Source organism: Pinus tabuliformis, chromosome 9 (assembly GCF_031772625.1).
Source record: "Pinus tabuliformis cultivar Carrire ecotype Pingquan chromosome 9, CPIR1, whole genome shotgun sequence".
Lineage (NCBI taxonomy): Eukaryota > Viridiplantae > Streptophyta > Pinopsida > Pinales > Pinaceae > Pinus > Pinus tabuliformis.
This window is the reverse complement of record NC_142307.1, coordinates 531235073-531240225: the sequence shown is the minus strand read 5'-3', so window position 1 is coordinate 531240225 and position 5153 is coordinate 531235073. Positions and strand designations below refer to the sequence as shown.

Here is a 5153-nt window from a genome sequence, read left to right as displayed (position 1 = left end):
AAAGCCTAAACAGATCTGGAAATAATAAAACATGGAGTACAATACCCAAGACAGATTTAGAATTGTATCAGCGAGATAATTTATGTTCATGCACAGGAAAAAGAAGCTATTGGTGAATCTAGGTGTCAAAGGGGTTGAGACCAAGTTATCGGGTGAGCAACTGCCTGATCTAGTCCCCCTCAAACCCTCTGATGCAATATAACCATTGCAGATAAACATATGAGTTTAGCCTCATAACAGTTTGAGATAAACACAAAAACGACTATTGAGAAAAATATGGAGAACTTAAAAACAAAACTAACAAAATTCATGTTGAAATGCATACATACATATAAATGTTCATCAAATTACATTAAAACCCTTTGATAAGTTAACAATTCTGTAATTAGCCAAGAAAGTCTCTTATGAGTCACATATAATAATTACATATAACTTAAAACCCCACTGTGACAGCTCGAAAACGATGTTCACCATACAAAGAAAATAAAGAGAGCCCTAATGCATAAGGTTAACCCACAAATTCTTCAGAAAAGAGATAGTCACACATCAAACAGTTCAGCACCCATGCAACAAGAATATAAATACAATAACGTTGTTGATGCCCACATTTCCAGCAAGGGAATTTCTAATACATAGTGATAAATTCTGAGTAACATCATTTAGTAGAGAATACTCGTGACTAGAAGTCGCAAGCGATTCTAAGAGGCTCACTGCATCTGGAAGACTTAGACCCCTGAAGCTGAGGGTTGGTTGGAGTAGCCTTTCTGAATCCTAGCCTGGAAACTTGTGAAAGCAAAAAGAAAGACTATCAGTTAAGTAAGAGGTAGATAAGAACGAAATTCATCAGAGAGCTATAATTTGGTTAAGGAATACCTGAAAATGAGGTGAGCTTCGGAGAAAAGTATCTTATTCGTAACCCATGTGGTTGCCATTGAACCAGTTAATTGGAATCCAGTCACAAACTTGTCCCCTGCAAGCCAATTAAGGGTTCAGAGGGAAGGGAAACCTCAAAGAAATGAAAAGCATGGAGACTTGTCTGCATAAGCAGGTATATAAACTCGGTGAAAACTTACCCAATTAGCAGAAGACATCACCGGACAGAGGACGTCGTCGGTGCTAAGTTGCAGAACTCGGCCACGTGGAGAATCAATAAGCAAATGAACCAAATTGGGGTCACGATTTCCCGGGTTCGGAACCCTAACTACTTGCGGAAGGAGGAGAACTATCGAATCTACTCAACAAAAGAAAACATCTCATATTCGTCGAGTTGTCGACTTGGGTGGATCACCATTGTCTCCCATATGACCCTCTCAAACCTTCTAGCGAGATCTATGAGTTGGGTTAAGGGTTAGGGTCGGGTAGTGTAGTTATTGATCGCGGGGTTTCATTGACGAAGCAATATAATATCACGTGCGTTCATATTAGGGTTGAAAAAAAAAAAAAAACACAAAGCAATGTATTGACTATATAATAGGGGTTAAATAGGTTATTTTTATGTTATATAATAATATATATATTATAGGGTATTTTTTATTTAAAAAAATGGTTAAGCGAAGGCACAAAAGAGGCGGGAGGTGTGAGTAACATCGCACCACACCACAAGTGCACTGCACCTATTTCGCTAGGTGAGATCACAACGAGAGCTTTATTCTCTGGGTGAGAGTATCATACCTCCGCTACACAACCTTGGCTCTTTTGCACCTATTTTGTTGGGCAACCACACCACCAACACATCACACCATCTATTTTGCACCTATTTTGTTGGGCGAGAGCATGACGAGAGCTCTGTTCTCTGGGCGAGAGTATCATACCTTGGCTCTGTTGCATAACCTCGACTCTTTTGCACCTATTTTGTTGGCGACCACACCACCAATGCATTGCACCATCTATTTTGCACCTATTTTTCTGGGCCAGAGTATCATACCTTGGCTATGTTGAACAACCTCGGCTCTTTTGCACCTATTTTTCTAGGCGACCAAACCACCAGCGCACCTCACCATCTATTTTTCACCTATTTTGTTGGGCAAGAGCACGGCGAGAGCTTTGTTCTCTGGGCAAGAGCTCAGCTCGAGGTGGGCCTGGCATATAACAGAGAAGGTTTTTTTACCGGTGTCGAACGTTGACAAGCAATCCAGGTATTTTTTATCATTTTCATTTTGGGGGCTAAAAATTAATTATTCTGGTGCTTAAATTAGGGTTTTGTTGTTTTGTTTTTTTTTTCATCCTTCAAAACACAACTATGGAAGGTGAGAATCGACATCCTCTTTGCAATAGTGTGTAAGAAATCATACTTTAAATTGACTGTAAATTTACTGTGTTGCATTGTTTACTTCTGTAAATAGCTGACAGTATATTTGTATTACAATGTTGCATTGTTTACTCGTCTTTTGCATATAGCTATTTATCTCATGGGTGCCCGTTATATTTTGTTATTAAATACTAACTATTTCACGATGTTGGATAATTTAGCATATATGTGGAAATTGGTTTGGTTTTTAATAATGGAGATTCAATATATTAAAGAATAATTTTTTGAAATTATTTAATAATTTTTTTTGATATTTATAGCTGGAGAGACAATATCCACTGATACCTTCATGTTTAAGAGCCATAGAGTAGTGAAGTAGCTCTGGTCTAGGCAATGGCTTGGGTCCCTCCCCTGACAGACATACCTATAACCGCCAAAAGCAAAGGCAGGCACGGATAAAGATACAGTCCCTTTAAATGATCCAGCGAAGGCAGAGGTGATAGGGGCAGTAACTTTCCTAATTCTCATTCAATATGCTCTAAACATAATATCAACTCCTTTCATAAGCAAAATAGACAGATTAGCTCTTATTGAATGCTTTACTAGAAGCCATCGAATAGAGGAACAGAGAGTGAATGATTTTTTTGAGGGAGATTGGAATAATTGTGCATATTAGCCCATCCCAACACAACGCGTTTTATTGGTTTCGTTGCTGAAAAATGACTGCATCTTGTTTTCGATTTTTTTTCCACATCGAAGCTTAGCATCATTGCTTACTTCATGGTATGTGAAGATTATGATGTATATTTCTGATTAACCAAATATACAATTAGGAAAGGAAATTATTAAAAGTGAACAACTATTAAGAAAATTTATTATTTTAAGTTTTTGGATTCATGAGTTTTGGATTATCTTTCATATTGTTTTGGATTATGAGTTTGGTTTTTCATATTCTTTATCATCTTCATAATTTTCACCTTTACACCCAGATGAAAAATGATCATAAGACCATGCAGGTTGGTTCAGATAATCAATAAATCTCCTTTCATTCGCAATCACAGAGCTGCCACCTATATTTGGTGCTTTTCAGTCTTTTGAAGAAGGAAAATGGAGTTGAAAATGTCAATCATACTACTGGAATCCTTTCCCTGGAGAAGCGAATCTTTTATGTCTAATTCCAACATTTCCTTGGATAAGATGAAGGGTTTATTCATGTCTGAAAAGTCTTTCCTGTTTCCATACTTAATTGTTATAGCAGCACATAGCGAATTCATCTCTACTTTGTGCATTTTAGCAAGTTCCAAGACAAGCACATTTGTAGGGTCGCTTTGATAAGTTGGGAAGACAACGTCAAATTCCTTTCTTCTTTCAATACAAAGCCCAATCAATAAATTCATTGCACAAGTCTTCGACCAATCACTCACAAAGCCTCATGTCTATGCTCTCTTGAAGTTCTTGATAACTTTCTTCATCAAGAACCTCATTATCTTCTTGATCATGACAGGGGGAGGATCAAACATGGATTCTTCTTGTAGGACTATCATCAAGACTTGATAGGTATCTTCATTCCTTCGAAATTTGAGACTCTAGTGCTTGAGAAATTCTTCAATGAAAACTAGAATAGAGGGTATACTCCTTAATTTGCAAGAATATACAAGCCACTCCTTTTTTGTTTGTTCCCCACCAAAATGGGTAACCCTAGAGGAGAAAACTTTTCTCCTATTTCTTCACATCCAATTGGCCAGCCATGCAGCCACCACTAGCTGATGACATGCCATTATATCTCTGCCACCTGCATCAGTCATATGCTTCTCACCCATTCGGCAAGAGCACATGGACGAAGGTGGGCTTCTGATCAAAATGTGCTTTATTTATTTTGTAATCGGGTACTTATGTTTGTTTGTATTTGAGAATTTGAAACTGAAAGAAAAGCAGGGTACTGTTGACCAATTTAATGTACATTTTCTAGTTTGCTAGTTGTGATAAATTCACTCTAGTATGTCAAGTGTGGTGCGTGGAATGCATGATTGCATTGTGTTTTCTCTATAATATGGGCTCAAATTATAATTAGATGAACTGATTCAAGACAAAAATGCTTATATGTCCTGATGTCTGGTACTTCCAGCAACACCAACAGGCAAAAACATTGCCCTTTTATTGCTGAAAATGGGGTTATGGTGTAGGAAATTCATGATTACATTATGTTTTCTCCATAATATTGTCTTCAATATAATTAGATGTTGCACTGGTTCAAGACAAATGTCCTAATGCATGTTCCAGCAATCAGGGCAGGTAAATACATCTTCCTTTTCTTGCTGAAAATTGGGTTTTGTTAGGTTTTGCAATGACCATCTTGAAGAAGATTCCTTAATCTTCACTATGACTACTAAGTTGGATAGGGAAACATGCATGGTCCATCTCTGTGACTCACCAAACACAAGATGAACATTATTGCTGGTGGGATCAACCAACTAGTTGGACAAGTTAGAGTAAAACAATTGATCATTGTCTTCTTTAGATAAACATTATACTATAAGAATCTATCTCACAATTCTAATTGATAATTTATACTGGAATAGCAGCCAACTTGAAATCAACTTTGTGACTCACCAAATGAAAGATGAACATTATTGCTGGTGGGGTCAACTAGCTAGTTGGACAAGTTAGAGTAAAACAATTGATCGTTGTCTTCTTTAGATAGACATTATTTGCCATGGGTACTATAAGAATCCATCTCACAATTCTAATTGATAATTTATACTAGAATAGCAACCAACTTGAAATCAGCTGTCAAACCTTTACTGCTAGCCTATCTTCAGTTTCATATTTTCATTTCTGAAAAGGATATGAGGGAACAATGAATTGGTGAGGGTTGGCAGATGTCAGAAATCAACATATATTTGAA

The 5153-nt window shown here is 37.1% G+C and overlaps 1 long non-coding RNA gene across 1 annotated transcript; it reads right to left on the bottom strand.

Moving 5' to 3' along the window:
* Positions 1–326: 326 nt before the first annotated feature.
* On the bottom strand, positions 327–1291 carry LOC149149566 (uncharacterized). Its single transcript, XR_016262923.1, has 3 exons — positions 1074–1291; positions 874–970; positions 327–783 (listed from the first exon to the last, which is right to left on the bottom strand). It is a non-coding gene; the product is annotated as an uncharacterized LOC149149566 (long non-coding RNA).
* Between the last annotated feature and the right edge of the window lie 3862 nt (positions 1292–5153).